General features: G+C 36.3%; 1 protein-coding gene and 1 non-coding gene across 2 annotated transcripts in view; both read right to left on the minus strand.

Annotated features, from left to right (window-relative positions):
* Positions 1 to 25,228, minus strand: part of LOC145717803 (X-linked interleukin-1 receptor accessory protein-like 2) — a 515,575-nt gene that overhangs the window by 322,908 nt on the left and 167,439 nt on the right. The gene's annotated exons all lie outside the window — the stretch shown is intronic.
* On the minus strand, positions 17,550 to 17,713 carry LOC115942671 (U1 spliceosomal RNA). Its single transcript, XR_004077271.2, has one exon. It is a non-coding gene; the product is annotated as a U1 spliceosomal RNA (small nuclear RNA).

The following is a 25,228-nucleotide window of genomic DNA, read 5'->3' on the forward strand; positions in this document are numbered from 1 at the left end:
AAATAAAATCTTTAAAAATATATATATATATATATAAGATGCTGTAATAAAACAACTCATGATAACTAAACTCATACCTGCTTAGAGAATGAAGTCAAATGGCTACATTTACAAAATACAACATATTATGTCAACAAGAACTAGTGCCATAATTTACACCAGATTTGGGGAGCTTAGAGTATCTGGAAGAAATTGGCTTCAGGCAAGAATTTTATGTTGTATATCCCATTGCAAAGGAAATATAAAGTTCAATCAACAAAGGAAGCCCCAAATAATTCAATAAAGAACCAACATATTACACTTGAAATGTAAACTGCTCTGTTTGGTTCAACAAGTTGCCAATTGACACAAATGTTATACTTGACTTTTTCATGAATATTGCAAGAAAACACACATGCAAAAGAACCATCAATTGCATGAAATAAGGCTGTATTTTGTTCATTCCTGTGTTTTTCCCCCACTGGTTTTACTTGGTCTCTTTTAGAGATTAATGTATGTGTTTATTTTTTTTTCAATTTTGCTTTCAAAATAGATAGGACTAAGAATTTTCAATAGTTTGGAGCTACATCACCTTAGGACAATGACCCATTCTAAATTCCAACTAGCAATGGATTGCTACACAATTATTTACACTGACTATCCACAACTTAATAAAAATAGGAAATCTAAAAATCAAACAGAAACATGAATTACAAAGAACTCCATTTTTTTCTAGATGGTATAATGTCTTATATAGCTTTGTGACTAACTCAATATACACCACATCATTAAAAAGCATTTATTAACTATGGTGCTGGCTCAACTGGAAATCAGGATGAAGCTGATCTTTTAGTGCCCTTAACATCTGCCATATATTCCTTGGTAATGTGTTTTTCTTATCAATTTCCAGTATGTAGACCCCTCATATTCTCTAAACTTATGCCCATCAAAATTTGTTCATTTAAAAAGAGAGCTGATAGAATACATTCATTTTAATGCCCAGTAATATTTGTTATAATTAGATTTCCAGAAACATCTGCCCTTCAAATAGAGAACAAGAAGCTTTAAGCTAATATAAAGTGTTTTTTAATTTTAAGATTTTAGGCATCAGCATCTCAGTAGGAAAGATATTTGGGAGAGCAAAGAGACCTCCTAAAATTACTTGGCATACTCGTAAGATTAATTATGATTAACCGTGTGTGTATATATATATATATATATATATATATATATATACACATATATACAGATGTATATGTATATATATGTATATGTATATATCTGAAAGCACAATGGACAAGGGTGTAAGGGAGGTTGAGTAAATGATTTACTTTCATTGTGCCTCAGTTTCTTTATCTTTGAAAGATATGTAATACGAATACCTACCTCATCAGGTTGTTGTAAAAATTAATACAGACATTAATATATAAGGCACAGCACAGTGCCTGCAGGATACAAGATGATTATTATTACAATTTTACCCACATATAAAAAATCCAGAAAGCCATTGAATTGTCATACCAAGAGATAGTAAAGTATTAGTGGAAAGCCAGGTCACAGGGAAGGTTATTACAACCTGACACAGAGTACAGTGAAACTACACTTCTGACTGACCCAAAGTCCCAGGGCCTATTCTTAGTGGTATCATGGTCCAGAGGCAAGGAACTACACCTCATTCTATGTAGCCTTACAATTACACAAAGATGTGCTGAAAAACAGTAAAGGCAAGAAAAAGCCACTTGGTAGAGACATACCTGTAGAATAAAAGCCAAAAGAGTCTTAGATCACAAAGTCTCCAATAAGCCACCCAACACTATCTAATGATATGCTACAGTGTGGAGGCATGTAGAGGCATAGATTTTTACTAAATATTTCCCAAATTTCTTTAGAGCCTTACTTCATTTTTTCCAGGTCTTGTACATGCCCATTACTTCTCTGCCTATGAGTTTGTTTGCCGTCTCTTCCTATTTTTTTAAAGATTTTATTTATTTGACAGACAGAGAGTACAGATAGGCAGAGCAGCATAAAGAGGGTGAGGAAGAAGCAGGCTCCCCACTGAGCAGGGAGCCCGACTCCGGATTCGATCCCAGGACCCTGGGATCATGACCTGAGTCGAAGGCAGACGCTTGACTGGCTGAGCCACCCAGGGGCCTCTGTTTGCCATCTCTTCCAGTAAACAATGTTGTTTGTTCACAGACTACTTACTTTATCTCCTTTGCCCTTGGGTAAACCTAAGAAAAAATGCCCTGTATACATAGACTGTTCAATTGATTAAAGTTGATGGCTCTGTTGCACATGTTTGATGTTTGCATTGCAAATCTGACTCATACATTATTCCCAAGTCAGATCTGAGTTCTCTTGAACAGAACTTCTTTTCTCATGTGTAAATCTTCAATAATGATGATTTTAAATCTTTCTAAAAAGATACCCACATGTCTTAATGAGAAACTTTACCTAAAGTTAGGTACTGGAAAGGAAAAAGAAAAATATGTGACAGTGATGTGTTTGTGTGTGTGTGTGTGTGTGTGTGTGTAAACCAGGTTTTCTTTTCACTTGGGAAAAATAATCAAGAACCTTCAAATAGAAACTGCTGCCATTTTTTAAAGTTTGCCTAACCTTTGTCTTAAAACTAGCCAAATATTTTTTCCAGCTTTATTGAGATATAATTGGCATATAACATTGTGTAAGTTTAAGGTGTACAGTGTGTTGATTTTATATATTTATGAATTGCAAAATGATTACCACCATGGTATTAGCTACCACCTCTATCCGGTTTATAGTTACCATTTCTTTTTTGTGGTGAGAACACTTAAAACCTACTCTCTTAGCAACATTCAACTATGTATATTAGTACAATGTACTAATACTAAACATAATGTACAATATGTACATTAGATTCCCAAACCTGTTAATCTTATAACTGGGAGTTTGTACTCTGAGCAATATCTCCCCATTTCCCCCACCCCTACCCCCTAATAACTACCACTCAACTCTCTGTTTCTCTGAGTTTTTCCTATTTAGAGTTTACATATAAGTGATATCATACAGTATCAAATATTTTTAAAATCAGTCTTAACTGACGTGAGGAATAAGAAACATATTTTAAGTGGAGCACAAAGAAAGAAAAATCTCTGACTTCTTAAATATGAAATTCCCCTAGTTTGTGGAAGATTCCAAATAAAAACAAATGTAAAAGATGAAACTGTCATGGTCATGAACATATTATATCTATTCAACAAAATTTTAAAAAGTAAGTTTTCATGAGTTATGTCAGTAATTCTCAAAGCATGATTCATGTATTGAATGCCATCAGAGGGGCAAAGCAAGCTTAGTTAAGACAGCCAGTTATGAGGTGCCTGGGTGGCTCAGTTGGTTAAGCGTCTGCCTTCAGCTCAGGTCATGATCCCAGGACCCTGGGATCAAGACCCATATCAGGCTCCCTGCTCAGCAGCAAGTCTGCTTCTCCCTCGCTCTTTTCCCCTCCTCCCCCACCCCCGACTCGTGCACATGCTCTCTCTCTCTCTCTCAGATAAATAAATAAAATTTTTTTTTAAAAGACAGCCAGTTGTGACTCAGTTGCTGTAAAGTTATGGGGGCTCTGATGTGTGGCCCGAAGAGTACCAGCTCCTCAAAGTCAAAGAATGACAGAACAGGCCCTTCCATATCAAGCCAAATCAAAAGTAGAGGTAGTCATAGTCTAGTATGATTCAAAAGATAAATCATTCAGTCAATTAAAAAAATAGTGGTTCTTAAGTACTGACTAGTACCACTACCATCTATCCATTAATTCAACAAATATCTTTTGAGTTAATACAATGTGCCTTGCACTGTTATAGGCCTCTTTAGAGATAAAATATTGGACAAGACAGATATAATCCCTGTCCTCATAGAGCTTACATTCTAGCAGTCAAGATGGATAAACAAAATTAAATAAGTAAATGATGAAGTATACCAAATGGTGATATATACCAAGTAGAAAATAAAGCAAGGAAAGAAGATATGTACTTCTAGAATGTGACTGTATGTGTGCGGGGGGAGGGGAGTGTGATGAAATTTTGAATAACATAGTCAGCTCAAGTATCTCTGAGAACTTCATCTTTGAGCAAAGACTTGAAAGAATAGAGAGAACAAAGAATATAGCTATCTGGAGGAAAAAAAATTCCACTTCAAGGGTATTATAGGCCAGGCACTATGGAGACCAGGAGAAAAGTAGAAGATATGGCTCTCCTCTTTAGTATCTGGTTAGGTAGAAAAAAATACATACAGTTAAATGTTTTCACAATACCCTGTGCTTACCTCTTAGTGTTTTTCACATTGTATTTTAACTATACAGTTACTTTTCTATCTTCCCACACTAGACTGTAAGCATCTTGAGGCAGGAGTCTTGGTTTATCCATTTTTTTTGTGTCCTCAATGTTAAATGCAGTATCGGACAGAGTAGGCACTGGATAAACTAAAGAGCACGAATCAGTTCAAGAAATAGTACTGAGGAGTATAGGGCCATAGTATGTTTCAAGCTATAAAATTCCCCAGAAGTTCAGAAAAGGAAAAAAAGCAAAAGCTGGACTTAGGGTAGGTTTCATGGAGTAAAATACACTTCAGATTAGCAATGGGAATGGCTGTGAATTGAGATGAGAGAACTAATTCTCTCCTACCAGATCACAAAGTTGGAAAACCTCTTATTTTTTTAAAATATTTATCTATTTATTTGAGAGAGAGAACATGCCAGTGGGGCAAGGGGCAGAGGGAGAGGGAAAGAGAGAATCCTCAAGCAGACTCTCTGCTGAGCGTGGAGCCCAATGCAGGGCTCAATCCCAGGACCCTGAGGTCATGACCTGAGCAGAAATCAAGAGTCTGACACTTAACTGACTGAGCCACCCAGGTGCCTCTGGAAAACCTCTTATTTTATAATAGGCTAGAGAGATCTCAGAACAGTATCCTATTTCTCAGATATAACACTGAAGAATTAGTGACTGTGAGATTAAATTCATCATAGAAGAAGAACTTCAAGCCTGAGGACTAGAGTTCCTCTAAGTATACCCCACTAGAATCCAGACTTGCTAAATCCCTTCGGCATTAAAGTTATTGGTTAATCACTCCTTCCAGGAGCCTGTATCTCCCTATATCAGGTCTATAAAATCAGTGAGGCTAGAAAAACCTAATGAGAAACTTTAATCAAAACTTTAATTCCAAAATTTAAACAGACAGAATCTTGATTCAGTGAACCCAAGAGGCGGACATTCCTCAGTGCACTAAAACATTAGGAAAGAGCTTTGTCGAGTGCCTTTCTAGTATTGTCATCATTTTATTTGGTTATTATCTGGTCAGGGTGCAGATTTATATTCCGGCTCCTTCTATGCTTGAATATAAAAATTCTTCCTGCCAATTTTGCCGATTTCTATTTACCAGCCATTGATTTTTCTAGTGTGTTTCTAAATGGAGCTTGAAATTAATATGCCTTTTCCTTTTATTCACTTTCCTCTATCCTTGGCAGCATCAATAACCAGTCCAAGAATTGGACCTGATTTGTGGGTAGAGAATGAATGTTGTCACTAGAAATATCCTGTTCTGGCATTCATGGTAAGGTAAATTAAAATCAGATTAGTCTGGGGCGCCTGGGTGGCTCAGTCGTTAAGCGTCTGCCTTCGGCTCAGGTCATGATCCCAGGGTCCTGGGATCGAGTCCCACATCAGGCTCCCTGCTCTGCGGGAAGCCTGCTCTCCCTCTCCCACTCCCGCTGCTTGTGTTCCTGCTCTCGCTATCTCTGTCTCTGTCAAATAAATAAATAAATAAAATCTTTAAAAAAAGAAAAATAAATAAAATAAAATCAGATTAGTCTGGTGAGGAAAGAAAAACATGTTTCACCCCATTTACCCTGCTCATAATTCTGTACACATCCTAAATTTCAGGGAAAGAGTTAAAAATTTCAAAACATACTTTAGAAATTTGCCCATGGATGTAATAAAGATTGGGAAATAACTCTGAATTGGAAGTGGAATTGAGGGAATGATGCTCATGTCTATATCTGGATCCAGCTAATTTAAGAGTAGTGATGATAATCTTACCATATTAATAAAGAGTTTTTAAGAATATCTAAAATTACAGGGGAAAACTACATAAAATAATGATTTTCAAGCCTCATTATACACACCAGAAGGACTCACTTGCTAATGCCCAAAGTTTTTTGTCAAGTTTTGTATCCTTTGTTCAAAATATTCACTGTTTCTCCTTACAAGATTATTATGCACATTTACCCTATTATCTTCTGGCCTAGACATATGACTTGCTTTGACCAAGGCAACATGAGTGGAAGTAATGCACGCTGTTTTTCAGGACTTTTAAGAACAATCAAGTGGTCTAACTAACACCTTGCTTTTTTTCCCTCTGAAATGAAAATATCAATGTCCCAGATAGGGACCGTTCCTTTATAAAGCCTAGGTCCTAGAGTAAAGAGAATATGGAGCAGAGCTGCAGTCAACCTGCAGAAAACTAAGGGAGAAATCAATCTTTGTTTTTGTAAGCCACTGAGATCTTGGGGTTATTTATTACTGTATCATAACTTAACTGAAAATGACTAATATAATTTCTATGAGGCAAAATAGTATATATGCTTAAAGGTAATGAGACTTTATTAAAAGCCACATTATGTATATAAGTGTCTATACACATGCATTTTAAAATTTCTTAAAGTCCCATTTACGTTGCTTGACTATGTCTAGTTGCTTGAATGTGAATTCACCTATCTATTCGTTCTGTGGTATATCTTTCTTAATGTTGAAGTTTTTCATATGTTTTATAATTTTCTTCCAGATTTCTTAAGAAATAATTGACATACATCATTGTATATGTTTAAGGTGTAAAGCATGATGGTTTGATTTACATATATTGTGAAATGATTACCACAATAGTTTCAGCTAACATTCATCTCATTTAAATACAATTTAAAAAAAGAAAGATGAAAGAAAGAAAGAAAGAAAGAAGAAAGGAAGAAAGAAAGAAAGAAAGAAAGAAAGAAAGAAAGAAAACATTTTTTTTTCTTTTGATGAGAACTCCTAGGATTTACTCTCTAACCCCATGTATCATACAGCAGTGTTAGCTACAGTCATCATACTGTACCTTACACCCTAGTACTTATTTATTTTATAACTGGAAGTTTGTACCTTTTGACCACTTTCCTCCAATTACTCTTCCCCTTACCTTCTACCTCTGGTAACCAGTCTGATCTCCTTTTTATGAGGTGTTTTTTTTTTTTTTTTTAGATTCTACATAAGTGATAACATACTGTGTTTGTCTTTCTCTTAGTTATTTCACTTAGCATAATGCCTACAAGATTCATTCATATTGTCACAAATGGTAAAATTTTTCTCATTTTTATGGCTGAATAATATTCCACTGTGTATATTTACCACAACTTCTTCATCCATTCATCCATCAGTGAAAACTTAAGTTGTTTCCATATCTTGGTTATTGCAAATAATGCAATATGTATATGGCTATATAGAGCCAGCATTTGTTAACTCTTTTCTTTTTGATGATGGCCATTCTAACAGGCATGAGATGATATCTCATTGTGGGTTTAACTGGCATTTCCCTAATGACTAGTGATATTGAACATCTTTTCATGTATCTGTTGGCCTTTTGCATATCTTCTTTGGAGAAATGTCTATTCGGGTCCTTTGCCCTTTATTTAATTGGGTTATTTTTTGTTTTGTTTTGTTACTGAGTTGCATGAGTCCTTTATATATATTTTGGATATTAACCCCCTATCAGATATATGGTTTACAAATATTTTTTTCTCATTCTATAGGTTTTCTTTTTACTTTGTCAATGGTTTCTTTTGCTGCGTAGAAGCTGATAGGTTTGATGTAGTCTCATTTATTTTTTATTTTGTTGTTTGTGCTTTAAGTGTGATAACCAAAAAATCCTTACCAAGAGTCATGTCAAGGATATTAATACCTAAGTTTTCTTTAAGGAGCTTCATGGCTTCAATCCTTACATCTAAGTCTTTAATCCATTTTAAGTGAATGTTTGTGAGTGGTACATGATATGGGTTCAGTTTCACTCTCCTATGTGTGAGTATCCACTTATCCCAGCCATTTATTGAAAAGACTATCTTTTCTGAATTGCGCATTCTTCACTCCCTTGCCAAATACTAGCTAATTGTACGTGTGGGTTTATTTCTGGGTTCCTGATTCTGTTCTATTTATTTCTCTGTTTTTATGCCAGTACCACACTGTTTTGATGATATCTTTATAGTATAGGTTGAAATCAGGAATTGTGATGCCTCCTGCTTTATTCTTCTTTCTCAGAATTTCTTTGGTTATTTGGGGTCTTTTGAGGTTCCATATAATTTTTAGGAGTACTTTTTCTACTTCTGTAAAAAATGCCATTGGACTCTTGATAGGAATTGCATTGAATCTATAGATGCCTTTTGGTAGTATTGACATTTTAACAATATTAATTTTTTTCTAATTCATGAACACAGGATACCTTTCCATTTATTTCTATCTACTTCAATTTCTTTCATTAGTGTCTTGCAGTTTCAGTATAGAGATCTTTCACCTCCTTAGTCAATTTATTCCTAAGCATTTTATTGTTTTTATGCTATTGGATAGATTTCTTTATTTCTTTTTCAGAAAATTCATTGTTACTACATAGAAATGGTACTGATTTTTGTATGTTAGTTTTGTATCCTGCAACTTCACTGAATTTATTGATGAGATCTAACAATTTTTTGGTTGCATCTTTAGGATTTTTCTATATATAAAATCATGTTACCTACAAATAGAGACAATTTTACTTCTTCCTTTCCAATTCTGACACATTTTACTTCTTTTTCTTGTCTGATTGCTCTAGCTAAGACTTCTAGTATTATGTTGAAAAGGAGTGGTAAGAGTGGGCACTCTTGCCTCGTTCCTGATCTTAGAAGACAAACTTTCAATTTTTCATCATCAAGTATGATGTTAGCTGTGGGTTGCTATATATGTCCTTTATTATATTGAGATATGTTTCTTCTACACCTAATCTGTTAAGTTTTTATTATGACTGGAATTTTGTCAATTTTTTCTGCATCTATTTGGATGCTTACATGATTCTTTTCTTTCATTGTATTAATGTGATGCATCACATTTATTGATTTGTGTATGTTGAACCATCCTTGCATTCTAGGAATAAATCTCACTTGATCATGGTGAATGATCCTTTTAACGTGCTGCTAAATTTGGTTTGCTAGTAATTACTAAGAATTTTTGCATCTATATTCATCAGGGATATTGGCCTGTAGTTTTGCTTTCTAGTAGCATTTTATTGATGTTTTGGTGTAGGATAATGCTGGCTTCATAAATGGGTATAGGAGTGTTCTCTCTTCTTCAATTCCTTGGAAGTGTTTGAGAAGAAATAGTGCTAATTCTTTAAAACTTTGGTAAAATTCACCAGGGAAGCTTATCTGGTCCTGAACTTTTCTTTGTTGGGATATTTTTGATTACTGAGTCAAACTCCTTACTAGTAATTGGCTCCTTCAGATTTTCTATTTCTTCCTGATTAAACCTGGGTAAGTTGTATGCCTCTAAGAATTTTTCTGTTTCTTCTTGGTTGTCTACTTTGTTGGCATATTATAGTTTCTCATAGTAAGCTCTTATGAGTCTTTGAATTTCTGTGATATCAGTTGTAATGTCTCCTTTTCATTTATAATTTTGTTGATTTGGGCCCTTTTTCTTTTTTCCTTGGTTAGTCTAGCTAAGGGTTTATCAATCTTATCTTTTCAAAGAAACTGCTCTTAGTTCGGCTAATCTTTTCTATTATTTTTCTGTTATCTATTTCATTTATTTCTGCTCTAATCTTTATTATTTCCTTTCTTCTGCTAACTTCAGGCTCAGTTCATTTTGCTTTTTCTAGTTTTTTTTTAAGACATAGAGTTAGGCTGTTTCTTGGAGATCTTTCTTGCTTCTAAATGTAGGTATTTATTGCTATGAAATTCCTTCTTCCCTGCTTTGCTGTATGCTAAAAGTTCTGGTATGTTGTGTTTCCATTTTTGTTTGGCTCAAAACACTTTTATTTCCCTTTAGTTTCTCTTTGATCCATTGGTTGTTCAGGGGAGTGCTGTTTAATTTCCATGTATTCATGAATTTAATAGTTTTCCTCTTGTTTATTTCTAATTTCATGCCAGTATGGTCAGAGAAGATACCTGGTATGATTTCAATCTTCTTGAATTTGCTAAGACTAGTTCTGTGGCCTAATATGTGGTCTATCCTAGAAAATGTTCCATGTATGCTTGAAAGAACATGTATTCTGCTAATGTTGAATGGAATGTTCTGTATACGTCAGGTTCATTTGGTCTATAGTGTTGTTCAAATCTACTGTTTCCTTTTTGATTCTATGTCTAGATGATCTATCTATTGTTAAGAGTGGGGTATTAAAATCCCCAACAATTATTGTATTATTGTTTATTTCTCCTTATACCTCTGTTAGTTTTTGCTTTATATATTGAGGTGCTCAATGTTAGACACATAAATATTTATAATTATTATATCTTCTTCATTTATTGACCCCATTATAATTATATAATGACTTTTGTCTTTTTTTAACATTTTTAGTTTAAAGGCTATTTTGTCTGATATAAGCATAGCTACCCCTACTTTTTTTTTTTTGGTTATCATTTGCTTGAATGTCTTTTTCCATTCCTTCATTCTCAGTCTATGTGTGTTTTTAAAGCTAAAGTGAATATCTTATAGGCAACATATTGTTGGAGCTTGTTTTCTTTATCCATTCAGCCATTTTATGTATTTTAATTGGAGAATTTAATTTGTTTACATTTAAAATAATTATTGATGGGCAATGACTTACTATTGCTATTTTGTTAATTGTTTTCTGGTTGTTTTGTAGCTCCATTGTTCCTTATTTCTTATCCTGCTGTCTTTTTTGTGTTTTGATGTCTTTTAGTATCAGTATGCTTTGAATTTTTTATCATGTTCCTTTTATAATTGTTATAGGATTTTCTCTTGTGGCTACCATGAGGCTTACATAAAATATTTTAAACTTATAACACCCTATTATAAACTAATAACAACTTAACTTCAATAGAAGTTGTAAACTTTACACTTTTACTTCTCCTCCCCCTCATGTTTTAGGTTATTGTACTTACAAATTACATTTTAAAAAATATCGTGTAACTAATAACAGATTATTGTAGTTATGGTTATTTTTATTTTTTCCATTTTTAAAATTTTTAAACTAGAGTTGTAAGTGAATTATTCACCACTATTACCATGCAACAGAATCTAACTATGACTCTAAATATTTACTACTACCAGTGAGATTTACCTTATTTTGTTATGTTTTAATAATGTGAATTAGCATTCTTTTATTTCCATTCAAAGAGCTTCCTTTAGCATTTCTTCTTGTAAGGCAGGTCTGGTGATTATGAACTCTTCCAGCTTTTGTCTGCTTGGGAAAGTCTTCATCCCGCCTTTATTTCTGAAGCACAGCTTTACTGGGTACTGAATTCTTGAGTGACAGTTACCTTCTTTCAATATTTTGAATACATCATCCCATTCTCTCTTGGCCTGAAAAGTTTCTCTTGAGAAATCCTTCGATAATCTTCTGGGGGTTTTCTTATATGTAACTTCTCTCTTCTCTTGCTTTTCTTAAAGTTCTTTTTTTTTTTTTTTTTTTTGTCCTTGACTTTAGACAATTTAATTATTATGTATCTCGGTGTAGCCCCATTCAGGTTCAACCCATTTGGGGTTGTTTGGCCTCCTGGATTGGGGTGTCCATTTTACTCCCCAGGTTTGAGGCATTTCAGCCATTACTGCCTTAAATATACTTTCTGTCCCTCTCTGTTTCTCTTCTCCTTCTGGAATTCCCATAATGCAAATATCATTTCTTTTCATTGTGTTACATAATTCCTGTAAGCTTTCTTTTGTATTATTTTTTTTTGTATTTTTTATTTTTTGTATTTTTTTCTCTGACTGGGTAATTTCCAATGTCTTATCCTTCAGCTCTCTGATTCTTTCTTTTGCCTGCTCAAGTCTACTTTTGAAACTCTATTGAACTCTTCAGTTCAGTTATTGCATTTTTCAACTCTAGGATTTCTGTTTGGTGTTTCTTTTTTTCTTTCTTTCTTTCTTCTTTCTTTCTCTTTCTTTTTTGATGGTTGCTATTTCCCTGTTGGACTTCTCATGTAACTTTTTTTTGTCTTTGACTTCTGACAATTTAGTTATTATACATATAATATATACATGATATATAATTATATCATTTGTTCATGCATCATTTTCCTAATTTTGTTTAGTTGTCTATGTTGTCTTGTCATTACTAAACTTACTTAACAGGATTATTCTGAATTCCTTGTCTGGCAGTTCATAGATCTCTATTTCTTTAGGATCAGTTATTGGAGTTTTATTAGTCTTGTTTAGTAGTATCATATTTACCTGTTTGTGTGTGTGTGTGTGATCCTTGATTCCTTACTCTGTGCATTTGAACAATCAGATTCTTTATTCAGACTCCATAGGTTTGTTTTGTCAGAGACAGTTTTTTACCAGTCAGCTCAGTTTGGGTTTCTGGGTGTCTAGTGGTAATGTCCTTGGGCAGGTGGGGTCTGCTATTATGGTCTATTTGTAGGTGAGACAACTGTTCAAGCTCTGAGGACAGAAATGGGGCATGTGCCCCTGGCTGAGAATAGATGGATAGGACTGCTGGCTTAGTTTCCTACTTAAGTGAGGTAATAGGATGGGCTCTGCAGTTCTCTGGATTCTCTGGTCAGGCTTACTAGATGGTAGGCACTGGATACTATACTTAGTATTAGATGGAATTATCAATTAGCTTCCATGCCCTGACAGGGCAGCAGTGTGAGACCCAGGGCCTGTACAGTTGTTTGGGGACCCAAATCAGGACAGAGTGTTCATTGACTTCTCTGGTCAGGTGAAGCCACCAATTTTGCTTTGCAGATGGGGGAAGCCACAGGCTGTGCTCTCCATTCAAGTGCCACTGTATAGATGGCTATTGAATAAATTATGCAGCTTGCAGTTTCCTATGTGCTCTGGTTAGGTTCTCTGATTGGAGAAGCTAAACGCTGTATTCAGCAATAAGTGGATCTACGAATTAGATTCCCTTCCAGGCACAGTTGGTAAAACTCTTTGTTCATTGTCTTAACCCAAGCCAACCTGCACCCCAAGTTTCCTGACCAAACAGGGCCATTGACTTTGGTCTGCAAACTATCAGCTCTGTCTGTCCACCTTTTGGCTCAAATGTCACCAGGCTGCACTGCTTCCAGGAGTTGTCTCCAGCTCTTCTGGTCAGATAGGGTAGAAAAACAGTCTCCACAGAGGGTGGGCCTATGTCTCTGCTCCCTTTCCTAGGCAGGAGGAGGAAAGGCCACTGCAGATTTCTTTCAATTTCACAGACTCTTCAGTTGGGAGAGGTCATGAACTACCATCAACCTTGGCTATGAATTAATACCCCTGTCTGTGCATAGCACAAGAATGCTCTGTGCCCAGCACTGACTTTTCTCTGGGGATGATCAGCTCTGTCTGCCTGCTTATCAGCTCAAGTTCCTCTGGGCCACACTGCTTCCAGGAGTTGTCACCAGTCCTTTTGGTCAGATGAAGCCAAAAGACACTCTTCACTGTGGGTGGGGCTGTGATTCAGCTCCTTGCCTAGGCATGGGCAAAAGAAGCTTTAGGGCTAGCAAATTTGTTTAAGGATCCAAATAGGCAGATCTACACCTCACTAAGCTCCCTAATCAGAGTGAAGTCCTGACTTGGTTCTGCAGATGAACAAAGCTGCAGACTGTGATTACTACTGGGCACTGCATGTATGAACTCAGTCTGTCAAGAGCTGTGCACTGGTTGTTGCAAGCCCCTCCCCCTTTCTCCATCACAGTCAGATTCACAGTGGTTGAATAACACATATGCCCCTGCAGTCCCCATGGTATGAGATCAGAGAGTAGGAGCTCCTGCAATGTGACTCACACTGCTGGGGGAGGCTGGTTCTCCAGCCCTCCCCCCACCCAGGTTTTCTTTTACCATTGGAGAAACTAAAGGCTCAGGAGAAACCTGTCCATGTGGTGCTATGCTAGCCTGGGTGAGGGGCAATGTGGTCAATGTGTAGCTACTTATCACTCTTCTGTCTGGGTCTCTGTGGTGCAGGAAGGTACTTCAGCCTCACTTCTGTGTTCTAGGATTCTCTCAGTGGTGTCTTGTTCTTGAATAGTTGTTTGTTCTTTTTGTGAGGGGGAACAAAGTCAAAAACAACCTATGTCACCATCTTAGTGATGTCACTCTATAATTTTTATTTTTGAGCCCAACTTCCATGGAGATGTGAACCTTGTTTCTGCAGAAGACACAAAGAGACCATGGGTTTTGATGGAATCCTCTGTTATGGTTTTATACACTGCCTGAGTATGAAAAGAGTCACCATTACCAAACCAGTTTTTACATCCATTTAGTAGCTTTAGGTCTCTACAAGTCAAGGATAGGGTTCTAGTCTCTCTCATGTCACCTAGAGCTTAGGGTAATTAGTGAATTAATTATCTGCAAGACCCTAGGCCAGCCAGCAGAGATTTTCCAGTAGCCATTCATAAATGACACATTGCTTTTCTGGCTCTGAGAAACATGTAGGAAAACTAATTCTCACTCCTTGCCCTTTAATGAACTTATCATCTTGATAATAGGCCAGAATCAGATTTACCACTTAGCCAACTAATGAAGCTTATTTTCTGGGCCTCACTAGCATTGGCTCCTTCCAATGGTCCAAGGAATGGCCTTAGAACTGTGCCCATGTGCTCATGGATTTTGATGAAATTGAAAAGTAAGATAATTTTTAAGGAGATCTTTCTAAATTGTATAGGTTTCAGGCCCCAGAAAATTTGAAATTACTTGTGCTCTCAACTTATAAAACATTAGATTCCCAGTCCCTAAGGTAAAGTGTAGAATTCTGTTCCTTCATATTCTGTGCCGCTTTGATTATTGCTCACTACTTTAGCTGTGGTTTCCTCATTTACAACACCTAGACATATCTTTTTTTATGCTTTCAGGTCTGTCTAAATGTTTAAAAAGTATATTTTATCCAGTATTTTATTTGTTTGTGATAGAGTATTTCCTTTCTACTCTGTTCTCCATCTTGGCCAGAATTTACACTCAACACTAAATTATGCAGGGTCTCTCAGCAACAGATACAATGTATCAATGGTCTGAATGCCCTTTTTGATGTTAGGCACTGTGGAAAATACAAAATAAGACAAAACCATGATTGTTGCCCTTAAGAAACTTATAATGTAATTGACAATATAAGTCTAACCTCTATAAAATAGTTAAAAATAATTTAATAATTTAAATACAGTGTACAAAAGTGTTCCTTCAAGATGATAATTGTCGTAAGAGTCAGAAAGTTCTGACATATAAGGAGGATTTACTAAGAGAAGGAATCACCCACACCAGTATTTTGTTAACATCTAAGAGATCTCAGTTTGCATTCTAAACACCTTTGTGTATCTTATTTGGAATTAGTCCAAGGCCTTCCTGTCCCTTTTACACAGGGGAGTTTAGAATTAGGCTCATCACACTAGTAAAAGGTATAAAATTTTTCAGAAAAAAAAACAAGGACTATAATCGCTTAGAATTTTAAAATAATGGAAAATGTTATTTAGAGCCAAATCACCCATGGTAAGGATAAAAAATGATGTCAGAGTTGGACAGGATCTTAAAGGTCAACAAGACAATCCCTTTATTGCATAGATGAAGAAATTAAGGACAAAAGAGACTAAATGGCAGTACCTGGTTCTATATTTCTACCTTTGTGTCCCAGACTTGTATTATCATGTGACAGTAGAAAAATATGTAATTTGGACAAAAGCAAAAAGCTACCTGCTTTTGGTAGCTTTTGGTTGGTTTGTTCTACATTTTAAAACAACTGTAAAGGCAACTTCATTATAAAAAAGTTTTTAATAGGTATCTTGAGTATAAAATATTTCTAAACAAACTAACTTTTTGACTTATTAGCCTCATTTGGTGAGATTTATATGAAAAGGGACACACTTTTTCAGGGCTTTTTTTACATACTCTCAAACTTTTTCAAGTCATATTTGTTTCCGTTTTGAGCATTTAAGAACTTATATGAGTATTTATTTTGTTTGATTTTCCCCATGTGCTGTCTTCTTGGAGGATCTGAAAATGCTGTCTCAATGTCTCAGGAGAAAGTTCACAAAGGGGCTGATAAGACAATTGGGGTAATTTCACAGAATATTTTCCCAAAGAATTCAGGATCTATTCTCTCCCTGCAGACAGGGAGCCCAGAGAGCAACTTTGCCCCTTCCACCATGCAAGGACAGTGAGAAGATAGCCACCTATGAACCAGGAAGTGGGCTCTCACCAGACACCAAATCTGCCAGTGCTTTGATCTTGGACTTCCCAACCTCCAGAATTGTAAGAAATAAATTTCATACACATATAACTAAAAACCAGAGAAAAAATTATTCTTACTATGTCTAACGTACCCCAATATTTTATACTTCCTTCCATTCTATTTCCTTCAAATGCTGATTGTAACTTACTAAATTGAGTAGATAACCCACTAATGAGTTGTGACCTGCAATTTGCAAAACACTACTCCTGTGGATTTCACTGTTTTATTCATTGTCCAAATCGCAGGGCAGAAGTAACTTTACATTTGTGTAACCAGCATTCAAACACTCAGTCCTTCATTGATTAATTCATTCAATGCACATTTATTAAGCAGCTACTATGTGCCACATGGAAAAGCACCATTATAAACTAATAGGCTGATTGTGCGGTCACTGTAGAAGGAAGGTTACCTGCCAGTAGAGGGTCTGAATCCAACTGAGTGAACATTCCAGAGGTACTCTGAATAAGCCACTTTGCATGTTCTGGCTTTGCATTTTTTCCCAACTTAAAGCAGTTTCTTTGCCACTTCCCTTCTGCATGGTTATCTTAGGATATATTCCAGAAACATAGTGAATCCCCTTGAAGTTTTCAGAGCTCAGGAGCAAAGAATGTGAGATCTAATAATTGTTTCTGAATGAGGACTATCTAGTGTGAGGAACTTTCTTTCTGCTTGGCTTCTGAAATTAATTGATCAATCTATAAAATTGAAAGGAAAAGAAAACCACCATGTGGGAATCCAAATGCTCTTTTTAACACAGCCTAGAGGCTAAGTGAATGTCAGCAGGGCGACATCCAGAATTCAAGAAAGGTAATTGGTTGCTTGGTTTACATCTCCTCTGAATTATGACAAGAGTTCTTTTTTTTCTATGACAAGAGTTCTTAATGACAGATTTACATCAAGCTTCTCCTAAGTGTGGGAGCCTTTTGGGGCCCAAAAGCCATAGAAAAACATATATTATCCAAGAAGGATGGCTTCCATATTAAGACAAGTCTTGCCACCCAAGGTGAGAAAATGGCTAAAAAATAATAATTTTAAGTTTCAGAATTGGTCAATGTTATTCAACTGGAAATATGAATTATACTGCTCCTTGATTAAGGAGTTAAACTACTAAAGGAACAAAGATGACCTTGAAATAGTATTTAAGCTTAAACCTTTTTTTTTTTTTTTTGGTGCAGGGGAAAGCGCGAACACAGTCCCCCACTACCACAAATTATGCAGTCGAGTTTCCCACATTTGGGGAAATCGCAGGGGTCAGCACATCCGGAGTGCAATGGATAAGCCTCGCCCTGGGAAAACCACCTTCGTGATCATGGTATCTCCCCTGCCAGGTAAGTATAAGCTTAAACCATTTTAATCCTAAATGTGGTGATAGAAGCTACATTTTAGTTCTGGAAATCAGTTACTGATTGTCTGGGCCAGGTAGCAAAGGGAAGCTATTCTTCATAGCTCAGACAGATACTATGGGAATTAACAACTGTTCCATGAGCTTTTGACTACAGCTGAGATGTTTGGGGCAGTGAAACAATTTTACAGAGCACAGGGCCACCGTGGTCTGATACGTCACTGCATTTGCGCTGGTTCTTAATTTATTCCTAGTATTTAGCTTTATAATTGGTCATTGGAAGTACTCAAAGTGGGGAGAAATGGAAAGAATATTGGTCACTTTCTCCTTCCTTTCTGCCTAGACCAATGGGTGGCAATGACCCGAGCAAGTGTACTATTTCACAGATTCAAAGTTCCCTTGACTGGGCTGCTCCAAGTTTCAGCCTGGGGCACAGAGAATTAATAAACCTATTTGATTCTTACGATCAGCTACATCTTCCAGCCACCCAGCCTTTATAGTATTTAGGTGTTATTTCAATCTCCACCTCCCAACTTTGTTTTATTTCTCAATTGGTTTAAACTCAGGCAGGGAAGAGGTGTGCTGTGGGGTTTATTAGGCCTCATAAAGACCCCCAACACTTTCCTCACTCATTTCTCTGTTTCTTATCATAGTGTCCTCCAACCCTCCCTCTACACTGCTGCTAGAATAATCTTCTGAACACACATCTGACCTTGTCACTACTTTGTTGAAAATATTAAGATGGCTTCACTGATTTATCTTACGCTCAAGAAAACATAGTAAGTGAATGAGAATCATGTTGTTATGGGAATAAAGTTGAATGTATCTTCTTTTTTTTAATGTATTTTCATTTTATTCAAAAAAGTTAGCTATTTATAAAATTTAGGTCTTATGAATAATTGTATTAGTTTTCTAGGATTGCCATACAATGTCACATAGACTGTGTAGCTTCAAAACAGAAATTTATTTTCTCACAGTTCTGGAGGATAGAAGTTTGAGATCAAGGTGTTGGCAAAACTAAATAAAAGTGAAGACACAGGAAGAACATCAGGTACGTGGATGTGATGGTATGAGGATGAGACTGGAGATGGTAGTTCTCTTCCTGTGTCTTCACATGGTCTTTGCTCTGTATCTGTGTCTTTCCTCTTCTTATAAGGACATTGGTCAGATTGGAATAGGGCCTTACCCTAATGGCCTCATTGTACCTTAATTACTTAAAAGGTCCTGTCTCTGAGTACAGTCACAATCTGTGGTGCCGGGGGTTAGAACTTCAATGCATGAATTTGGGGGCGGGGGACATAATTTAGCTCATAACAGTAACCAACAACTTAATGTAAGCAGCTAACAAATTGCAGTTCACCAATATGCCTCATGATAAAGCACAGATCTTTAATATAATATGAAAGGGTCTCCCTGTTCAAGTCTATGTCAGCCATTCCAGCAATGTCTTTCACTTCTTGTTATACTAAATCTCAGGCTCATCAAACTACTTTCAAATTGTATCTTGCTGTTTCATGCTGCGTAGCATATATATGGGCTGTTCTATGCCTGAGTTGCCTTCCCACCCTTTGTCTATCAAACTCCTATTTATCCTTTAGACCCAACTCAAACTTCATCTCTTCGCTGACCACCTTTTTCCTTGTACATATGTTTGACAGAAACTACCACATTATATTTTATTTTTTTTTTAGTATGTCTGTCTCTCCTACTATACAGGGTATCTTTGGGGGCACTGATAGTATTTTATTTCTATTTTATGTCCCCAGTGCTCTCACGTGCTTTGCACACAGTGGGTACTCAATAAACATTTGCTGATGAGCACATAAATCATTGGGTTATTAAAGAAAAAATAGTCTTGTTTAGTGTCACTCTTAGCCTTATGAAACTGAGTGCCATAAAGGACAACCAAAATAATTTTCCATAAAGCTTTTTTGGAACCTTTGTCAGAATGCTGAACAAAACAAACCACTGATCTGGCCTGCATTATCATTTTGTCAAGGGAGGGTATTTTAGCATTTCTTCCTAATCATTCTAGGTGTTTTACAAACCTAGGTAATACAGTTAAGAGTAAAGCCCTGGAATTAAAGGTAGAAAATAGTAGACAGAAACCAAGGTCAGATTTTGCCAGTCTGAGATTGTAGGCACCAAGGCCAAAATCTGAGGAAGAAAGAAGAGGAGAATGAGACAGCTAGAGTTCAGGGAGCATGGCATCAGGTAAGACCACCTAGGAGTCTTAAGTACTTGACTACAGTTAGCAGTAGTCTCACATCATTCTGATCCTGGATTCCAATTTAAAAAAATTGCCTCCCATTTGGCCATTTCAGTCCTCCAGGGAGATTCTTTTTTTTTTAGGTTTTCCCATCACATATCATTTTCCTAGATGTGCCAGGAAAGCAAAGATGATGTTTTATATATCTTTGGTATGTCCTATGCCACTTAGAACTCCAATTCAGATAAGCTAGGGAAACAGTTGTTGATTATGTTTGAAATGCAGAAGGAACATCATATGTCAAGCAAAAAACAGAGGTAGATACAAAGAAATAGAGGGAAAACAGAAAACAAACAAACAAACAAACAAATCAACTGAGCAAGTGAAAATAACAATGGTGGGGTTTTCCCCACCATATCTACTTTACCTTGAGGTACAGCCAGGGGCCAGATGGTTTTCTCATCATGAGCTATTTCTTTATATTCATTACAGAATTACAAGACAAAGACTGCCTTTCTCCAGCCTCATCTTTGATAAATAGGTCAGCTCCACTGGCTATTGTTAGTGACAGTCCTTGGTCTTGACAGCCTGACTTAATTAATCTATTTAATTTATTGATCAAGTAGACAGCAAAAGAACGTTCTCCATTAAATGGGTTTTTTATCATCCAGAGTTATAGAGCTAAATGTCTTTTTAAAATCTGAAATTTAGTTAGCACATGACATGCTGTCTGTCTTAGAAACTACTTGCAAAGAAGAAAATGCAAAGATTAAATATGGCTCTGTGGCTTTAAGTAATGACCAAGAGGTCAGACTGTAAAATTGAAGTCTATTCTGCCTGTCTACTTCACTGAAACTGCAACGCAAAGCAATATTACCTCCAAGTAGTTTTAGGCTGATGCCTGAAGTTACAGTCATTAAATTATATTACATATGTTGTGCCAAGCAGGCAGGTGATAGGGTATGATTTTCTGAGGTCCATTATATTCATTATAGAGAAGGTGGCTACCTTTATACCAGTTAGAATAAATTCCCTTTCTGTCCAGATCCAATAACGAATTTCCCCCCCACAAATTATAGCGCTGTGGCCAACTCCCTAATTTCAGTCTGTAATAATCACAGCATCTACCATTAATTGGGATCCAGGGACTGCACTAGGCACTTTAACATGTTTCTCATCTGATCTATACACCAATCCTGTCAGAAAAGTCTCATTATATAAGCACTTTCTGCAGCTGAGGAGACTGAGGCTCCAAGATATTACATGGTAGGACTGGAGTTTGAATCCAAGTCTGTATGATTCTAAGGCCTATGCTCTTTGCAGCCCCAGGCTGCTCTTGCTTTAGCACATAATTTGATACTTGATTAGGGCTGTCTTTGTGTCACTTTCAGGTTGGTTCATGTCTCTTTCTGCAAACTAAAAGCCTTTACTTTATCCTCTCCCTTTACTCTTGGCCTTTGGGCACCCAGAAGATTCATAGGTAAATAAATGCCCACAAGTAGAGGCACCCATGGATATTTCAGTAAAACAGCTAGAAACAATGAACTCTTTAAGGTTGACTGACACAGCATTCAAGGTGGAGGGAAAAACATATTAACAATATAGCATACACCCTAGTAGCCTCATTAGAAATAAATTTAAAAAGTCATTTGAACAAAACCTCAATGGGAGAAGAGCTGAATAGGGTAGGTCAATCAAGCCATTATCTGTATAAATTTAGTACCATATTATGGTTTCAGAGTCTCAGCAATGTGGGAAAGAGATTAATCTCTGGTCTTCCTTGCAATCCCATTTTTATTTATTTCTAGCCAGCTGTCTAGCTAAAGAATGACTCTTCCGAATCAAAGGCTAAATGAAAGGTCATTGACGCTCAAAGATATTTTCAGATCCTTTGGGGGAAATCTTGGCTTTTGCTCTTGTCTCTATATGTAATACTACTTCATTCATATTATTCTGATTTGAACATTTTCTTATAAATTGTTCTTTTTGAAATGCAAAAGTCTTATTTTAGACCAGACACATGCTTTATACTAAACCAAGAGCAGAGGAGTGAAGGTGACATGGATAGTGGCTTAATTTTTGTTAAGCTTACATTTCTGTTGATCTATGAATTCTTTGGAAGAGGTAAGGGCCTCTAAAAGCCTTAGGTGAATGCATTTCAGTTTTATTCTCTTTTAATTACTGGTTATAATGAAATTTAGAAGTTGGGTTTTACTTTTTTGCAGTTGGGTTTTATTTTGAAACAAATTTGTTTTCAAGTTTGTGTTTAACTTTGCCTTGGTTTATGGTTCACTAAGAAAACTAACAATTGGGTCTGATTTTAGAAATTAATGAAGTTCATGCCAATAGGAGGTCTACAGCTGAGGTGAAGTCCCACTCTTAATTATCTTAAATTATCTAAATTATCTAAAAATCTTAATTAATGTAAGTTACAATCATTTAAAAATTTTCTCTGTGCATCTACCATATTCAAAACTCTCTGCTAGGCTTAGGGATACCAAGTAAGTATAGTTTCTACCCTCAAGGAACAAAGGAATCCCAAACCTTGGACACTATGGTATTTAACAGTTAAATCAAGGGGCATTTTTATTGAAATACAGTTGATATACAATATCCTATTAATTTTAGGTATACATCATAGTGATTCAATATATTTATACATTATGAAATTATCCCTGCAATAAGTCTAGTTATCATCTGTCACCATACAAAGTCATTACAATATTATTGAATATATTTCCTATGGTTCGCATTACATCGCCATTACTTATATTTTACAACTGAAAGTTTGTACCTTTTAATCTCCTTCACCTATTTTGCCTGCTCCCCAACCCTTCTCCCACTGGTAACCAACTGCATATTTCCTGTATTTATGCATCTGTTTCTGTTTTGTTGTTTGTTAGTTTTGTTTCTTAGATTCCACATATAAGTAAAGTCATAAGGTATTTGTCTTCCTCTGATTATTCCACTTAGCTTAATACCCTTTAGGTCTATCCATGTTGTCACAAATGGCAAAATTTCATTCTTCCTTATGGCTAATATTCCTCTGTGTGTGTGTGTGTGTGTGTGTACCACTTCCTGTTACCCATTCATCCATCAATAGACACTTAGTTTGCTTCCATATCTTGGCCATTGTAAATAATGCTGCAATGAACATAGGGTGTCCTCTTAGAATTGTTATTTTAATTTTATTCAGATAAATACCCAGAAATGGAATTGCTGGATCATAGGGTAGTTCTATTTTTAATTTTCTGAGGAAACTCCATACTGTTTTGCATAGTGGGTGCCTCAATTTATATTCCCACCAACAGTGTACGAGGGTTACCTTTGCTCCACATTCCCACCAACACTTGTTATTTTTATCTTTTTGATAATCACCAATCTGACTGTGTGAGGTGATATCTCATTGTGGTTTTGATTTGCATTTCCTTGATAATTAGTGATGTTGGGCATCTTTTTAAATGTCTGCTGGCCATCTGTATGTCTTTTTTTTTTTTCTTTGTCTGATATATTTTTTTTTAATTTTTTTATTCTTATATTAGCCCCATACATTACATCATTAGTTTTAGATGTAGTGTTCCATGATTCATTGTTTGTGCATAACACCCAGTGCTCCATGCAGAATGTGCCCTCCTCAATACCCATCACCAGGCTAACCCATCCTCCCACCCCCCTCCCGTCTAGAACCCTCAGTTTGTTTTTCAGAGTCCATCCTCTCTCATGGTTTGTCCATCTGTATGTCTTTTTGAAAAATGTCTATTCAGGTCCTTGCTCACTTTGTAACCAGGTTGTTTTTTTGTTAAGTTGTTTAAGTTCTTCATATATTGGGGGTACTAACTCCTTATCAGATGTATGATTTGCAAATATCTTTTCTTCATTATGTTGCCTTTTCAATTTGTCAATGGTTTCCTTTACTTTGCAGAAGCTTTTTAGCTTGATATAATCCCATTTGCTTATTTTAGCTTTTGTCACCATTGCAAAGAAGCCTTTTTTTTTTTAAGATTTATTTAGTTAGTTTAGGGAGGGAAAGAGAGAGAGAATCAGACTCCCTGCCAAGCATGCATGGAACCTGACGCAGGGCTCGATCTCACAACCTGGAAATCATGACCTGAGCTGATATCAAGAGTCAGTTGCTCAATCAACTGAGCCACCCAGGTGGCCCGCCAAGGAGCCATTTGATTTTTATTGTCATCATGGTACCAACACATGCCTTCATTATCATTATTAATAATTGTATCAAAGTTGAGATTCTTCCTTCGGCCTTAGGACCTGAACGAGAGAAGACTATGGGTACTGGCTGACTGAAAATCGGCAAAACTACTGCCTACTGAATTATAAAGGTGAGGGTATTCTAAATACAGTGACCCTAATTTTCCCCTAATTTTCTAAAAATTAGTCTAAAATGAAGATTTGTTGAGTATGTATGACTATATGATTGCTACTGGAAGCAGGTATTATAGGGACAAAAACAAGGATTCAGGAGAAGAAAGAAATGACATTCCATATAGTGGTCCTGATTTTTTTTTTTTAAAGATTTTATTTATTTATTTGACAGAGAGATAGCGAGAGCAGGAACACAAGCAGGGGGAGTGGGAGAGAGAGAAGCAGGCTTCCCGCCGAGCAGGGAGCCTGATGTGGGGCTCGATCCCAGGACCCTGGGATCATGACCTGAGCCGAAGGCAGACGCTTAACGACTGAGCCATCCAGGCGCCCTAGTGGTCCTGATTAATCTGAATCATGAGAGGGCTTAAAGCTACTACTCAGGCAGTACTGTTCTACAAGTCATTAAATTTCCATGTGTTCTCAGTTTTCAAATTGTGGCCTGAAGACTGTTGGTAGACTCTGAGAGTCCTCCATAGACAATCCATGCTGGCTCCTAATTTTAATTATTAGGCCCACACAATACTAGTTTCCAGCAAGAAAATGTGATAGCAACATTTAATAAAGAAGTAGATCTTACTATCTTCTTTTTTTTTTAACATATAATGTATTATTTGTTTCAGAGGTACAGCTCTGTGATTCAACAGTCTTACACAATTCACAGTGCTCACCATAGCACATACCCTCCCCAATGTCTATCACCCAGCCACCCCATCCCTCCCACCCCCCACCACTCCAGCAACCCTCAGTTTGTTTCCTGGGGTTAAGAATTCCTCATATCAGTGAGGTCATATGATACATGTCTTTCTCTGATTGACTTATTTCACTCAGCATAATACCCTCCAGTTCCATCCACATTGTTGCAAATGGCAAGATTTCATTCCTTGACATTGCTGCTATCAACATCGGGGTGCATGTAC

Source organism: Leptonychotes weddellii, chromosome X (assembly GCF_054177405.1).
Source record: "Leptonychotes weddellii isolate Sample4059 chromosome X, ASM5417740v2, whole genome shotgun sequence".
NCBI classification, from domain to species: domain Eukaryota; kingdom Metazoa; phylum Chordata; class Mammalia; order Carnivora; family Phocidae; genus Leptonychotes; species Leptonychotes weddellii.